This window comes from Ambystoma mexicanum, chromosome 8 (assembly GCF_040938575.1).
Source record: "Ambystoma mexicanum isolate Mex_15411 chromosome 8, UKY_AmexF1_1, whole genome shotgun sequence".
Lineage (NCBI taxonomy): Eukaryota > Metazoa > Chordata > Amphibia > Caudata > Ambystomatidae > Ambystoma > Ambystoma mexicanum.
Genome location: NC_090929.1, coordinates 768,462,046 through 768,479,431, shown reverse-complemented (window position 1 = coordinate 768,479,431; position 17,386 = coordinate 768,462,046).

The following is a 17,386-nucleotide window of genomic DNA, read 5'->3' as shown; positions in this document are numbered from 1 at the left end:
CATCCCATGTATTTCTTGTGATTCTTGGGATACAGGAACTGTTTTCCCTCTGGTGCTACATTGCTACCCTCTATGTATTTTCTGACATCTTTATCTGTCAATTCCTTGGGTCCAAACCCTGATTCAACATCAATCAGGATCTTCATTCCTACTGCCTTCTTTGCTGTCTTCTTACTTTGTGCAATCATTATCCTGATCAAACAGAATCTACACATCACCATGACTAATATCACACCAGGGGTCTTAAATGTGTTTGCTAACCACTGCGGAATCCATGAAAATATGGAGACAAACCAACTGAAATCTGTAATGTCATCCGTCTCCTCTTCCATCTTGTTATACATGTTTGTTAACACCGTTATGACCTCTGTCATAGTCCCTTTCTCATCATCATCATGAGAAGGTATAAATATGCAACATGAAGGCCCAATTTTGGCACAAACTCCTCCTTCCCTCGCTCTGATCATGTCAAGGACTTATCTATTCTGCTGGGTCATTAGTCGTATGACCCTTAGCTCTTCTTTGATAACATTAAATCCCTTCATGGTGGTATTGATTGTCTGCAGGAGCTCCCATCTTGTGATTTGCAACCACTTGGCATTGCCCATCATTTGGCTCCCAGGCATGCAGATAGTCGTGAAGATTGAAGCAGTCTTGCTGTACAACCTGTGTTCATAAAGAAAGGAAATACATTCTTCTTTTGGTTTGGCTGAGAAGGAATTTTCTCTCTCTTGGTTCGATTGAGAATTCCAAGTGATCTTCTCTTTCTTAAATGGGCATCTACTTTTTTGTGAAATTCTCCAATGTTCAGGTTGTTCTGAGAAAAGCACAGAGGAGCACCTTCCTTCCCAGTCCTTGGGCAGCTTCATGTAGGCCCTAGACCCACAAGCCCGATATCGATCCATCAGGATGGCTTTCCCTGCTATCATCCTAGAAACGCCAACTGTAGTTTTGCAGTCCTTGTTATCTTTCCATGTCTTCGGAATGCACAATGTCGAATTTGCCAATGGAATCACAACCATTAGACCTGATTCATCTTCTACCCATATCAGTAGTTTGGCATGTTTTACCCATGACTTCAAACATCATTTGTTCACTGTCTGACCTCTTATACATATTCTGACTTCAGTAGCTGAGCTGAACAGGACATAATTCCTTCTTCCCATCCTTTCTTGGACTTCACTGGTCCATAGACTAAGACTTGAGTTTGTTCATAACATCAAGACGATCCAGCTATTCCTGTTACATCAGGGCAATCCAATCTCTTCATGTCTTCAATGACTACCCTTTCCTGTCCTGCTGCAGGATACACAAGTTTCTTGCTCTCCCTTCCAGGTTCCCTTTTCATCTGTGTAGTCCTGATATAATTATCCTGGAATGGAAACAACCATTTCGATCTCAATCGCTAAGTGGCCCAACTTCCCTGAAATTGTCCTCTAGGCTTACATGCTGCAAGATGAATGAGGCACCTGGCATTGTGTTTTGGGACCTCTCTGGCAATGAAAGTTTGCACAGTAATCATGGCATATGGTATGAGAGAGCAGACGGAGCAACTCTCTTTAGATGGACTCTCTCCCACCTTTCTCCAATGCTGATACCACATGTTATTCCCAAATGTGCTGAATTATATAAATAGGTATTTATCCACTCACTATCTTCCTCTGCATTTCTCCTGTGTCTCCCAAAGGTTGTCTAATACTCATGAAACAAATCAAAAGTAGATATCATAGTGGGAAGAGCCATAGGGACTGCTCCCTCAGCACATGTACCAACATGATAGAGAGTGTGGAAGAGGAGGAAGAGAAAGACAAAGAAAACAATCATGCAAGCACATAATTTGCATAAGAACATCAGCATCCTTCTTTAGCGACAGCCTACTACTCGTTGCACTTGTTCTTCATCTTGAACCATACCACTTTCCTCTTTAATCATTTTTAATACAATATCATCATGATGCAGTTTACCATAAATAATACAACTTGTTCCAGAAAATTCAGAATGAACCAGTCTTCCTTAATCATATTAGCAATACTTTCCGTAGTTACATTCACAGGGTAATGCAGCTGTTCAAGCATGATCTTCAATAACGCTGCAGGCATGACTGGCTTTCCAGTGCTATATTGTTACCATAATACTTCTGTGGGGGATAATTTCCAAGGCAAGCTGCAATGTGCTTGCCTTGGAAACAAGATGACATAGAGCAATACAGGTTAGATCTCTGGGTCCGCGCTGAGAAACCTCTGGGTATTAAGCACGTTATAAATAACCTATCATATTATATAATATCACTTCCATAATTCCTGCTATTCCTGCGGTGCACTTCCTTGAATCTCCATTAGTTGTGTTATTAATCATTTATTAAACCCCTCTTGGACTAACATGGTTGTAAATAATTTTTCTTTAACATTCTCAGTATCAAAACTTGAAATATCTGGGGAATATGCAACCCTCTTGGCTTTTTCATCTGCAGCTTTGTTCCTGCAAGAGATAAAGAGGCCGATTCATGGAATAATTAGCGCGGCGCAAGTGGGCAAAAACGTGCGAATCGCAGTGGAATAGCGAAAATCGCAGTGCAATTGCGAAAATCGCACGAAAAGCAGCGCACGTCGATTCATGGAAGGCCGTGCGCGAGAAAACCAGCGGATGTGCGATAAAAAGTGCGCGGCGCACGTTGGCGCACAGGCCATCTAAGAGCGTGCGCCAGGTCACTGCGAAAATCGCACAGGCCACAGCGAAAATCGCACATAGCGCGGCGCACGCAACAAAAGTAGGCGGAACACGGGCGTAACACTCGGAATGGGGAACAACTTGCCAAAACGTGGGCGTCACGGGGGAAGTACAGGGCACAAGTGCGCGGAACGCCCACACGCTCGCCTACAACACGTATTCATGGAATAGAATAGGGGAAAAAAGTGCACGCTCAAACCAGCGCACAGGCACAAACACGACCGCCACAAGAAAGCAGGCGGTAGCGTCTGTGCGGCTGTAAGAAATGTGCGCCAAAAGGTGCGCCAACAAATCGCACCTATATACTGCCATGATGAATGTCCCATACTGTGGCCCTCCAGGAAAAAAGACGTGCAAAGGGGTACCCACAAACACGGACACCCGCTGACAAAAAATACGTGTGCGTGTATACCGGGGTGCACGGGAAGTCTAACACGCGATTTCAGCAGGGTACGTGCATCACAGGGGTTCGCGTGAAGTTTCACACGCGATCGGGTCTGGGGGAGCGGGCTACGTGTATATCAGGGGTTCGCGTGAAGTTCCACACGCGAACAGCCTGGGCGCGTGTATTTCAGGGGTGCGCGGGAAGTTCCACACGCGAATAGCCTAGGCGCGTGTATTTCAGGGGTGCGGGGGAAGTTCCACACGCGAACAGCCTGGGCGCGTGTATTTCAGGGGTGCGCGGGAAGTTCCACACGCGAATAGCCTGGGCGCGTGTATTCCAGGGGTGCGCGGGAAGTTCCACACGCGAATAGCCTGGGCGCGTGTATTTCAGGGGTGCGCGGGAAGTTCCACACGCGAATAGCCTGGGCGCGTGTATTTCAGGGGTGCGCGGGAAGTTCCACACGCGAACAGCCTGGGCGCGTGTATTTCAGGGGTGCGCGGGAAGTTCCACACGCGAACAGCCTAGGCGCGTGTATTTCAGGGGTGCGGGGGAAGTTCCACACGCGAACAGCCTGGGCGCGTGTATTTCAGGGGTGCGCGGGAAGTTCCACACGCGAACAGCCTGGGCGCGTGTATTTCAGGGGTGCGGGGGAAGTTCCACACGCGAACAGCCTGGGCGCGTGTATTTCAGGGGTGCGCGGGAAGTTCCACACGCGAACAGCCTGGGCGCGTGTATTTCAGAGGTGCGCGGGAAGTTCCACACGCGAACAGCCTAGGCGCGTGTATTTCAGGGGTGCGGGGGAAGTTCCACACGCGAACAGCCTGGGCGCGTGTATTTCAGGGGTGCGCGGGAAGTTCCACACGCGAATAGCCTAGGCGCGTGTATTTCAGGGGTGCGGGGGAAGTTCCACACGCGAACAGCCTGGGCGTGTGTATTTCAGGGGTGCGTGGGAAGTTCCACACGTGAATAGCCTAGGCGCGTGTATTTCAGGGGTGCGGGGGAAGTTCCACACGCGAACAGCCTGGGCGCGTGTATTTCAGGGGTGCGCGGGAAGTTCCACACGCGAATAGCCTGGGCGCGTGTATTTCAGGGGTGCGGGGGAAGTTCCACACGCGAACAGCCTGGGCGCGTGTATTCCAGGGGTGCGCGGGAAGTTCCACACGCGAATAGCCTGGGCGCGTGTATTTCAGGGGTGCGCGTGAAGTTCCACATGTGATTTGACAGTGTGGGTCCTCCCAGGTGTACCCTGTACACCCTCCACGGCCCCTGCAGGCAGCCCACACCACAGGGGACTACCCTGCATCCCTGGTCATGTCCCGCAGGCAGCCCACCCACCATGGGCATGCCCCCCAGCAAAGGCACATGTCTCCTTGAACTAATGAACACCAACTCATGTCCCCTTGCACCCCCACCCCCCAGCACTGTGGGGCACCTGCCAGCAGGCCCCCACCCATGTCCAACTCATGTCGCCCACCCCCCCACCCCCCAGCACTGTGGGCCACCTGCCAGCAGGCCCCCACCCATGTCCAACTCATGTCCCCCACCCCCCCACCCCCCAGCACTGTGGGGCACCTGCCAGCAGGCCCCCACCCATGTCCAACTCATGTCCCCAACCCCCCCACCCCCCAGCACTGTGGGGCACCTGCCAGCAGGCCCCCACCCATGTCCAACTCATGTCTCCCACCACCCCCACCCCCCAGCACTGTGGGGCACCTGCCAGCAGGCCCCCACCCATGTCCAACTCATGTCTCCCACCACCCCCACCCCCCAGCCACCAGGGTCACCCTCCACCAGGCCCCCACTCATGTCTCCCACCACCCCCACCCCCCAGCCACCAGGGTCACCCTCCACCAGGCCCCCACTCATGTCTCCCACCACCCCCACCCCCCAGCACTGTGTGGGACCTGCCAGCAGGCCCCCACCCATGTCCAATCCATGCCCCCCTGCACCTGGGTCCCAACATTCCCCAATCATGTCCGTAATGCCCATCCTCCCCTGCCAAAAGGCCCAACCAACTATCACACCCACCCACATATCAAAGGCAATTACATGTTACACCCCCAATGTAAATAATGCAATTTAACACATGTCTGTCACACACAATGGCTGCAAGTGAATGACAAAACACCCAACATGACATGCCTGAAAGCAATGAGATGATACGACACATTGAAGATTAAAAAAATAATATGTATTGAACAGCAAATAAGAAAAAACACAAAGCAAATCAAACAAAACAAGATGAATGTCCAAGAAAAAATTCTGAAAAATTAAAATAAGCCAATTAAGAAGATCATCCTGGGTCCATGAGCCCTACCAAATTAAACCTAACTGACTACTAACTAAAAAGTGAACTATATACAAAAAAGTGGTGCATTGTCCAATCGTAACCAAAAAAAAATCAAAAAAACAAAGGAAACCTAACCCTATCTATACAACTATATACAAAGGCAGCGGGCTATTCGGACGGCTCACTGGTTGTTGTCATGGGCCAGGGCATCATCGAACTCCTGGTCAATGGCTTGGAGGCGGGCATGTTCCCTGGCCCCGAGGTCCCGCAGGGATAACGCAGTGTCAAGCTCAAACTCCCTGCGAAGACCCTCGAGGCACTCAGCCCGCCTCAGCGCCCTCCGCATGGAGTCCTCCGCCCTGACCATCGTGAGCCGTTCCTCCTCTGCCCGCTGCCGCTCCGCACCTATCCGCTGGCACAACCTCTCCCACACGGAAGCCACTCCCATTCCAGGGTTCTCCTGCCCTCCGGCCGATGCCTGCACCCCTGATGTTGATGGCCCCGAGCCATGATGCCTCCCACGTTGAGCCTGCTGCTGCCTCCGACGCAACTGCCTGTGCCAGCACGACGGCATCCAGGCTGATGGAAACCACCGACGCCGTCGTGCACGTGCCCTGCCCGATGATGCCGTCACATCCTCCATCTGCTGGGGTCCAGTTGCTCTGGTGTCCCCCCCTGCTGGATCTCTGACTCCCGACTGTGGCAGGGATGGGATCCCCACCGAGCTGGCTGCATTGGTCGGGGCAGGTCCACAGGGGTCCCTGGTGGCATCTGGGCTGGAAGACGGCAAGGAGAACGACTGGTGGATAGCCTGCACAGAGGAGGAGAGGGCCGCTACATTGGCCAACACATGCAGGAAACCCCCGAACATGGCCGATCCCAATTGGGCCACGTCGGCACGGTGCACTTCGTGATGACGTGCGTGCTCCTCCCGGGAAGCACGCACGGCATCACGAATCACAGCCGTGCGCATCGCGACCCCAATCAGGACCTTCTCCGCACGGCCAGGGGTTCCCACGTCCGCAGGTGGAGGGGAGTCAGGTGACATGGACATCCCCTCTACCTGCGGACAGGCCTGGGATGGGGCATCCCTGCTGGTGCATGGTGGTGCACTCACAGGGTCAGGGACAGCGACATGCACAGGCCCCTCCACGGTGACCTGTGCTGCCTCCTGCCCCTGGCCCTGGACTGCACCACTTGCACCAGCAGGGATGCCCCCACCAGGCCCCATGTGTGCCCCAGTGGCGGCCTCCTCCTCCTCTGTGCAAACCACCAACCTGGATGGCTCCTCACCGTCTCCCACCGTAGCAGGGGCTCACCCACCCCTTCCGCTGCAGCCGTGGGGGCATCCCCGCCGCCTTGCTCCACAGCGCCGTCTCCGCCCTCTTCTTCACTAGCCGCTGCGTAGAGGGAGACAAAGAACACAAGCATCAGGGCACTGTACAATGGTCCCCTAGACAGGAAGCAATAGCAGATGAGCACCACTGTCAAAGTACACTTCCATCATGTCCCTCCACAACACATGGGTCAGTCCAGGCAAAACACACACAGTAACAGGCATGGTGCATGCCATGGACATTTCCATGCATGTCCAATGGACTCTTGAAACATTCAATGATATGTAACTCACATGCATCATGCCTCATGCCCATCACATGCACACACTTCACCTCAGTCACATCCATCTGGCCCCAAACACACCAAACACAGCGGATACAAGGGTAATTTGGCTGCTTTACTGAATCTCTGCATTGTCACACACATGTGTCATGCATCCATGGCATGCACAAGTCACAGACACGCAGGTCAGGCACACAGACATGGCTACCATATATGTACCTGGCATCAGCACCCATCCCTCACCCCCACCCATGTCCAGGTACAGAGACTGGCATGCTCTCATGTTCAAAATCTGAATAGGGCTCCCCATGCGGCATTTCAACACATGCAACAACCATGTGCATCACACATCACTGGTCGCACATGCATTACCATGATGTCCCTGCACACATACATGCATACATGGCCTATGGCACACATACAGGCAAGTATCATAGAACCAGCACACCGCAACATGCCCTGTCTCACACAGTAATGCATGGACACTTACCGCTCAACTCCAGACGGGCCTCCCTCTCAAGGATCTGGGCGTGGAGCGCTGGGCGTACGCGTTCCAGGACCCTCATCTGGATGGAACTCATGCGGCCCCGGCCCCCCTCCACGATGCGCCGGGCCTTCACAAGGGTCCTGGACCTCAAGTCCTCCCAGCGCTTCTTGATCTTCAGGACGTTGCGGGTTGCCACCCCCTCCGCGTTGATGGCAACCACACAGTCGGCCCAGATCCTCTGCCGTCCTTCCTTGCTGGCGCGGGACGATCCAAAGAGGGCATCATACTGCCCCAGGACATGCTCCACCAGGACACCAACTTCGGTGACAGTGAAGCTGGTGCCCCTCTGCCCCTCTGGCCTGGGGTTGCCACTGGTGCCAGATGTGGAAGTGCCCGACATGGCAACCCCAGAGGCAGGTGTGGGTGGGCAACTGGGTCCTGGGGCTGGGCTGTGGAGCGATGTAATACCAGTCGGGAGTCTTCAGTTCCAGCAGGGGTGGACACAGCAACTGGACCCCTGCAGATGGCTGATGTGCAGGCACCAAATGGCAGGGCACGGTGGCAGCAGGCAGGCAGGCAGGCAGGCAGCAGCAGATGGCACGTGGGAGGCTGCTCGGGGCACTGGGGGGCAGTAACTCGGCCTTCTGGGCAGGAGCGTGGGCTTCCGTGTGTTTTCGCGTGGCCAGCTTGATACGGAGTGATTTGGCACGTGAAAATCCTGCACGTCAGCGTGAAATCCGAGGAAAGGCCCTTAGCGCGTAAGCGCGTCAGCACGCATACGCGATTCTATTGGACCAGAGTCCCTCAGCGCCTAAGCGCGTCTGTGACGTGACCCGCACGGTGTTCCCCACTCAGCACGTGATGACGGGGCACACGTGGAGATACTGCACGTCAGAGTGTCATCGCGTGTAATTGGACAAAAGTGCGCGTACACGCGATTGGCCTATGTACGTGTATTTAATGGGTGCGCGGCCACTTACACACGCAAGTACGTCAGCGAACCTGTATCACGTGGTGCATGTGAATTTCCGCACGCTATTGGACTGGGAACTGGATTCCAGGGGTGCGCGGGTCACACGCTGTATCCCGTGGTGCGTGTGAATTTCCACACGCTATTGGACTGGGAACTGGATTCCAGGGGTGCGCGGGTCACACGCTGTATCCCGTGGTGCGTGTGAATTTCCGCACGCTATTGGACTGGGAACTGGATTCCAGGGGTGCGCGGGTCACACGCTGTATCCCGTGGTGCGTGTGAATTTCCACACGCTATTGGACTGGGAACTGGATTCCAGGGGTGCGCGGGTCACACGCTGTATCCCGTGGTGCGTGTGAATTTCCACACGCTATTGGACTGGGAACTGGATTCCAGGGGTGCGCGGGTCACACGCTGTATCCCGTGGTACGTGTGAATTTCCACACGCTATTGGACTGGGAACTGGATTCCAGGGGTGCGCGGGTCACACGCTGTATCCCGTGGTGCGTGTGAATTTCCACACGCTATTGGACTGGGAACTGGATTCCAGGGGTGCGCGGGTCACACGCTGTATCCCGTGGTGCGTGTGAATTTCCACACGCTATTGGACTGGGAACTGGATTCCAGGGGTGCGCGGGTCACACGCTCGCCTAGAACACGCGCTAAGCATAAATCACGGACTTTAACAATAACAAGCTCAGACGCCAGGATGAACATACCGTTCCTAGCAGCAGTGGCAGTGGGCTACCAAAGGAGGAGGAGGAGGATAGTCAGGGCCAGAATATTCACACCCAGAACCAGCCTTTTCGGGATGCCTGATGACCAGGTGTATGGGAGGTACAGGTTTCCACCACACATCATACTGGACCTGGTGAGTGAGTGGGAGGATGACCTCACATCACCCACCCTGTGCTCCCAAGCACTCAGCCCCCTGGAGAAGGTCCTCAATGTACTGCACTTCTTAGCCACTGGATCATTTCAGCGGACAAGTGCCATAGTGGGTGGGGTGTCACAGGCCACCCAGTCACGCTGCCTACACCAGGTCTTGAACATCATGACTGCACGCCCATCAGTCCGCAGGCACATATACCTGCCCAGAACACCTGCAGAAAGGCATGCTGCCGCCCTGGATTTTTACGCAGTGGCACGATTCCCCAAAGTGCTAGGTGCCATCGACTGCACCCATGTGGCTCTACGTCCCCCCAGGGCATCTGAGCACATCTATAGGAACCGCAAGCACTGGCATTCCAACAACGTGCAGGTAGCATGTAATGCCAAGGGAATCATCACCTCAGTATATGCCAACTATCCCGGCTCCACCCACGACAGCTTCATTTACCGAATGTCCACCCTAAGCCGGGACCTAGACGCTGGGCGGCATGGTGATACATGGCTGCTTGGTGAGTATGTATGCCACTGCACATGCATGCATGTTGGATACTGAGCAAGGTCACAACCTCACCAATGATACCAATCCCCACCTCCACAGGGGACAGTGCCTACCCTCTCAGCCCCCACATGATGACGCCAATTCGGAACCCCACCACGCCACCCCAGGTAAGATTTAACACAGCCCACATTACAACCAGGGGCATAGTGGAGCGCACATTCGGAGTGCTAAAGTCACGCTTTCGCTCCCTTGACCGTTCTGGCGGGCAGCTGTTATACGCTCCCCCAGTAGTGTGCAGGATCATAGTGGCAGCATGTGTCCTGCACAACGTTGCAACACGCCGGGGCCTGGCCGTGGACATGGTGGTGGCCCCACATCCCCAACCACATGCACAGCCGCTGCGCATGGGAGGGGAAAGGGCACGGGGGGAGGCAGCCCGTACACAGCTAGTGGCTAATTACTTCACATAGAAATCACACCCCTGTGGAGTGCACACTGCCCTGGCACATTCCATCTGACAATCAATGATGACTCAACCTGACACTGATCCTGAATGTGTGGAGAATGAACCGGGAATTCCATGTCAGCCTGAGATTGTTCACCTGGAAGTGTCACAATGTGTGCATCCCTACCCACACAGACACCACCAATGCAGTTTTGTGAAGTTACACATTGAAGCAGCTAAAATGAATACCCACTTGCAAAATGCAACAAGAGGACAGTGCCATGTCAGCCAACCCAACCCCAGCACTGCCACACGACACACCGTGCCATGTCATGCTAATTGCAGGTAAACAAAGTAATCCCCACAACATGACATCACTCTCACTATGTACAGTGGCACTATTAGAAACCTGCAACACCTGAAATGCTCACAGCAATGCCGGACCAACAACATACTTGAGCACGTAGTACCATTAACATGACATCAAAAATGTTACATATTAGTAGTCTCACCACCTGGAAATGCCTGCACTCCCACCACTACCAACTGTGCAGTGTTGGCGCCATGTAGAGTTGTAGGTGCACTGCTGCCAACATGGTCCCCATCGCCAGACTAGAGATCCTTGTGTGGACTTGAGGAAGGGACCTGCAAATTGGGAGGTAGACACAGAAGAAGAGTTACACATCAATGCAACATGCAGTGTACAACACAACAGCAATATGCACTATGAATGTATACACAGTATTGACTACAGACTGGCCACACAGCTCATGGGAGTCCAACGTCACTGTGTAATTCACTGTCACTTGGGCACACCCTTTGCAAGCCCATGGAAACGGGAAGCAGGAGGGGTGTGTGTGACTCAAACCCAAGCATCTGAACCAAATACATTACAAGCCTGCATGTGCCCAGCCACAATGCAGCGTATGCCCACAGGAACCACGGAAGCCAACACATCGAAGCCAACACATCGGAGCCAACACATCGGAGCCAACACATCGGAGCCAACACATCGAAGCCAACAGATCGGAGCCAACACATCGAAGCCAACAGATCGGAGCCAACAGATCGGAGCCAACAGATCGAAGCCAACAGATCGAAGCCAACAGATCGTCCCAAAAAAATTGGGAATAAAAGAAATCAAAATAAAAATAAAAATAAGAAACAATCAAAAATGGCCATTGATGGGCCCGGGGGGGTTGGGGAGGCCACCCAGGAGGTCCGAGGACAGGATGCACACCAGAACCCACCTGCGTGGATCCTGGGAAGATAAAACACCTCCATGGGCTCATGGCCGACACGGCTACCCTATTGTGGGAGTATCACTGCTGTCGCTATTATCACCCTGTGCAGCAGCATCCGGAGGTGGTTGCACTATGGGAGGCAGCCCACGCAAGGCCCTAGTCTGCTCCTCCATGGCTGCAAGCATGCGGGTGTGGTAGGTCTGGTTCTGGAGGATGAGTGTGCGGAGGTCCCCATGCAACAACTCACGGGATGCCCGGACCTCCGCCCTCGTTGCCTGCATCTCAGCTGAGAGCGAACGGGTGAGACGCTCCAGCTGCTGTTCTGTCCTTTGGTGTGTTGAAGCCTCAAGCTCAACAAGAGTCGTCCTGAGGTGTAGGAGCTCCTGCCTCAGGGCTTCCCTGTGGCCCTGGGACTCAATGGAGATGGCCTCCTGCAGAGTCGCCAGTGCCGCCCGCCTGTCCCTGTTGGACCCCAACATGTCCTCCCTGTGTGACTGGCAGATGGAGTCGGTTGCCTGCTCTAGTCGCTCCATCAGCCTTTCTGGGGGGACAATGGAAGTGGCCACCCTATCCATGGCCTGAGCCATCATCTCGGATGATGCAGCCTGTTGGGTAGCCATACCGTAAATGGATTGCTCCCATGCGGTATTGCCGGGTGGCGTACGGCCACCACGTCGGCGGGCACCACACCTGTCTGGGGCAAGGCGAACTGCGCCTTGCTGTGCCAGCACTGCCTGAGGCTGCAGAACTGCATTCCCCCTCTGATCTGCTGGCCCAGGAACAGGATCAGATGTCGCGGAGTGTGACCCTGCATCCGTAACCACCGAAGGCGTAGCTGCCAACACTGACATCCCCATGGAGGGTACTGACCCTGGTGCAGGTGGGTGAGACAGAACAGAATCCCTCCCTGGAACACTCACCTGCGACGGCACGTAGGTCTCATCCGAATCAACACCTGAGTACAGCTCGGGGGAGGTGCAGCCAGAGACACCCCTTGAGAGCATGACCTGCAGCACTTGTGGGTTCTCCCCCACCACCACACCACGTCCCTCACTGGTGGTTGGTCGGCCCTGGGACACCTCCTGGGTCTGCACCATCTCCACAACCCCAGCAGTATCAGGTGCGTCTTCCCCTGCAAAGACATGAAAACAAAGTAATGGAAACAGGCATTAGCACCATGGCACACATTGAGGGCTGAGAAGCAAGAGAACCAGTACTTGATTGACACATGTCCCACATGACTAAAACCCTCCCATGCATGCACCCTCACTGCGTATGAAGTGCAGGCAAATGGCACACACTGATGACACCAAGATGGAAGATGAACAAATTTTCTGCATGCTGCCTGGCAGTGGCATCACACATTGGCCTGTGATTGGCAGGTGAAACACACATGCCATCACACAGATGGCATGTACCATTGCTATTGAGTGAAGATGGAGAGGAGGGCAGCACCTATTCATTCAGTCCAGTTCCCGCATGTAATAGCTTTTCTGATTCTAACAGGTCAGATTTTTCACCTGGAGCTGCCAGTCTGAAATGGTCAAATTGCACAGGGACATGTGTGTACAAATGATATCCAGGTAACAAAGTCACTCCACTTTACCATACCCATGTCAGACATGTGACTAGTGGACAGCAACATGCCTAGTGAAAGTGGTGGAATGCAAACAAACTGACTGAATGAACAGTGAAAAATAAGCAAATATGTTGTGTCAAGGTGACACTTCAAGGGCAACTGGCGTGCAGTTGTGCTAGATGTCTACTGTTGGCAGAAGGGATACTGCTATGGCCAAATGCAGCTGCGCAGGAAGTATTGCATGAAGCACATGGCTGACCCATACGACTGAGGCGCACACACTCTCACCTGGCACCCAAACAGAAGCCCTCACACACACACCATGCACATGGATGACACACACATGCATGTGCACTCACCGGACAATGCCTCGTAATCAGCAAGATCTCCCACGCCTTGGATCTGTTCCTCCGTGACGTAGGTCCCAGCGACTGACTCATGTGGAGTGAGTTCCATGTCTACTACTGGAGACCCACCTCCAGTCACTAGAGTTGCGGCATGACTTGAGGCCAGCTTACTCTTTGCCCTGCGCTTTAGGTCATTCCAGCGCTTATAGCAATCATTGGCTGTGCGCCTCACGATTCCAAGGGCACTTACGATGTCCGCAACGGTCTGCCAGTGTGCCTGGCGTTGTGCAGGTGTGGTCTTGGATCCTGCAACAATGACCATCTCGTTGTCATGTCCGGACACATACTCGACAAGTGCATTCAGTTCGTCATCCGTGAAGCTGGGCTTCCTGGACGGGCCGGACTGTGTAGCCGTGTCTGGGGCATCAGCCTGTGCCGGACGAGCACTCTTCCTCTTCCGCTTGGAAGGTGGTGGTGATCCTGAGTGTCCTGCGCCGCTCTGGACACTAGGGGCAGGAGCCCTGGTGGACTCTGTATCAGGAGTGTGGGATTGCACACTCAGCATGGGAGTTGGTGCAGGCATTGGCTCTAGTGTGATGGTGTCAGGGGGAATGTCAGCAGCATGGACTAGGACCGACACTGTCCTGGCTGGGTGTGTGAGGGCTGGGGTGGATGGAGCCGCAGCTGCCCCTGCAGCCACTCCGCCCTGCCTCCTTGGTGCAGCAGATGACCTTGCTGCCCCAGATCCACGTGGCATGATGGCATCAACGTGCACCAGCGCACGTGTCGTAGCCCTGCTGACCTGGAAGTCAGCCATGGAGTCAGCCAGGTCTGGTGCCACAATGGGCTGGTCCAACAAGGGCTGAGCATGGATGGTGTCAGCCACTTCAGCCTCAACGGGAGGGGGGGAGGGGGGGGAGGGGGGGGGATGATGGGTGCCCTTGACTGGTCCTCCACACATGGGGGGACAGGCTCACCCTGCAAGTTACGACCACGTCCCCTACCGGATCCACCACGGCCACCACTTGTGGCTCTTCCACCTTTGCCACCCTTACGGAATCCTCGCCTCCCAGCCATGGCACTGATATTAATGTGCGTATGGGAGTGGCTGTAGACAATTGTCCTGGGCAATTGGGGGTCAAAGGGGTTGGGTACCAGATGGTAATTGTACCCTAGTGCTCTAGCACGGCTGATTGTAACCCCTGGGGAAAGATGACGGGTCACGCAACGCACAGGAGGCCCAAAAAAGGGAGATGACGTGCACGCAACCCCTCCTAGACCACGTGTGCAGAAAGAAAAACCTGCACTACGCTGTGGCACCCAGTAACACAAGAATGAACGTATGCGTGTCACACGCAGCCTAGAATGACCTCTGAAGGGGTAGGCTACACACGGGGCAAGCACAGAAGTTGGATACGTGCGTGACTCACCGTCTGCCAGGTAAAAGAGCGTGAAGAATGAGCGCGTTTGGCTGGCTAAACCCCCGCCAAAAGAAGATGTGTACGCTGTCTGAGAAGACAGGACAACAGTAGAAGGGGACACTGTTTGAGGGAACAGGCCCAGGTAAACCAGTAAAAGAGAAAAAAGAGAAAAAGCTGTCAGAGGTAACAGGGAATACGAACTGGAAACGCCGTGAAGTAAATCGCGTGTGAAACGACAAGAAGTACAGAATTCACCCACTCGCTCTCCACGAAAAGCACGTACAAGGAAATGGTGTTCTACATGTACCTTATATACAGGCCCACACGTACAGCGTCACTTACGCGGCGTGTACGTTCACCAATCACACGCTTTGTCACTCCTGCGTGTAGATCCATTTTCACCAATCACACGCTTTGTCACTTCTGCATGTAGATCCATTTTCACCATTCACACGCTTTGTCACTTCTGCGTGTAGATCCATTTTCACCAATCACACGCTTTGTCACTTCTGCGTGTACATCCATTTTCACCAATCACACGCTTTGACACTGGGACGTGTCACGCAACAATTTCCTGCACGTGCAGGTGACTATAGGCGCGCATATGCTGTTGACGGGTTTACGCGCTAAGGGCCTTTGCTGACGTGTGGGATTTCACTCCCTATCAGGCTGTCCACGCGTTCACACACGAGAGACCACGCTCCTGGCCAGGAGGCCAAATTACTGCCCCCCAGAGCCCTGAGCACGCTCCCACCTGCCATCTGCTGCTGCCTGACTGCCTGCTGGCCACGTGCCCCACAGTGCTGGTGGGTGGGGGTGTTGGGAGACATGGGTGGGGGCCTGGTGGAGGGTGCCCCTGCACTGGTGGGGGTGGTGGGAGACATGGGTGGGGGCTTGGTGGAGAGTGCCCCTGGTGGCGGGGGGGTGGGGGTGGTGGGAGACATGGGTGGGGGCCTGGTGGAGGCTGCCCCTGGTGGCGGGAGGGTGGGGGTGGTGGTAGACATGAGTGGGGGCCTGGTGGAGGCTGCCCCTGCACTGCTGGGGGGTGGGGGTGCAGGGGGACATGAGCAGGTGTGCAGGGTAGTCCCCTGTTTTGTAGGCTGCCTGCAGGGGCCGTGGAGGGTGTACAGGGAACACCTGTGAGGACCCACCCAGCCTAATCGCGTGTGATGATTCCCACGCACCCCTGTAATACACGTACCCTGGCCAATCGCGTGTTAAACTTCCCGCATACCCCTGTAATACACGTACCCTGGCTAATCGCGTGTTAAACTTCCCGCGTACCCCTGTAATACACTTACCCTGGCTAATCGCGTGTTAAACTTCCCGCGTACCCCTGTAATACACGTACCCTGGCCAATCGCGTGTTAAACTTCCCAAGTACCCCTGTAATACACGTACCCTGGCCAATCGCGTGTTAAACTTCCCGCGTACCCCTGTAATACACGTACCCTGGCTAATCGCGTGTTAAACTTCCCGCGTACCCCTGTAATACACGTACCCTGGCCAATCGCGTGTTAAACTTCCCGCGTACCCCTGTAATACACGTACCCTGCCTAATCGCGTGTTAAACTTCCCGCGTACCCCTGTAATACACGTACCCTGGCCAATCGCGTGTTAAACTTCCCGCGTACCCCTGTAATACACGTACCCTGGCTAATCGCGTGTATAACTTCACGCGTACCCCTGTAATACACGTACCCTGGCCAATCGCGTGTTAAACTTCCCGCGTACCCCTGTAATACACGTACCCTGGCCAATCGCGTGTTAAACTTCCCGCGTACCCCTGTAATACACGTACCCTGGCTAATCGCGTGTTAAACTTCCCGCGTACCCCTGTAATACACTTACCCTGGCTAATCGCGTGTTAAACTTCCCGCGTACCCCTGTAATACACGTACCCTGGCCAATCGCGTGTTAAACTTCCCGAGTACCCCTGTAATACACGTACCCTGGCCAATCGCGTGTTAAACTTCCCGCGTACCCCTGTAATACACGTACCCTGGCTAATCGCGTGTTAAACTTCCCGCGTACCCCTGTAATACACGTACCCTGGCCAATCGCGTGTTAAACTTCCCGCGTACCCCTGTAATACACGTACCCTGGCCAATCGCGTGTTAAACTTCCCGCGTACCCCTGTAATACACGTACCCTGGCTAATCGCGTGTATAACTTCACGCGTACCCCTGATATGCACGTTACCCGCTTTGCGTTCCTTGTTTGGCAGCCCTGTAAACTGGTCCAGGGTTAGCGCAGCCCTTTGCGATGATTTAGCGATTTTGATGGCTTTTCCTTGCGCGAGGGCGTTCTTGGGGGCGTTACTGGCGCTGCTGCAGGGTCGCTGCGATACTCTGCGCCACGGCTGGTTTGGGAGCATGAAATCCATGAATACGCTGTGCGCGGAAATCGGTTTTAGCGCACGTGCCTGGCGCAGTCAATCGCACGCGGACACTCTGCGCCAGCCGCTTGCGACACTTT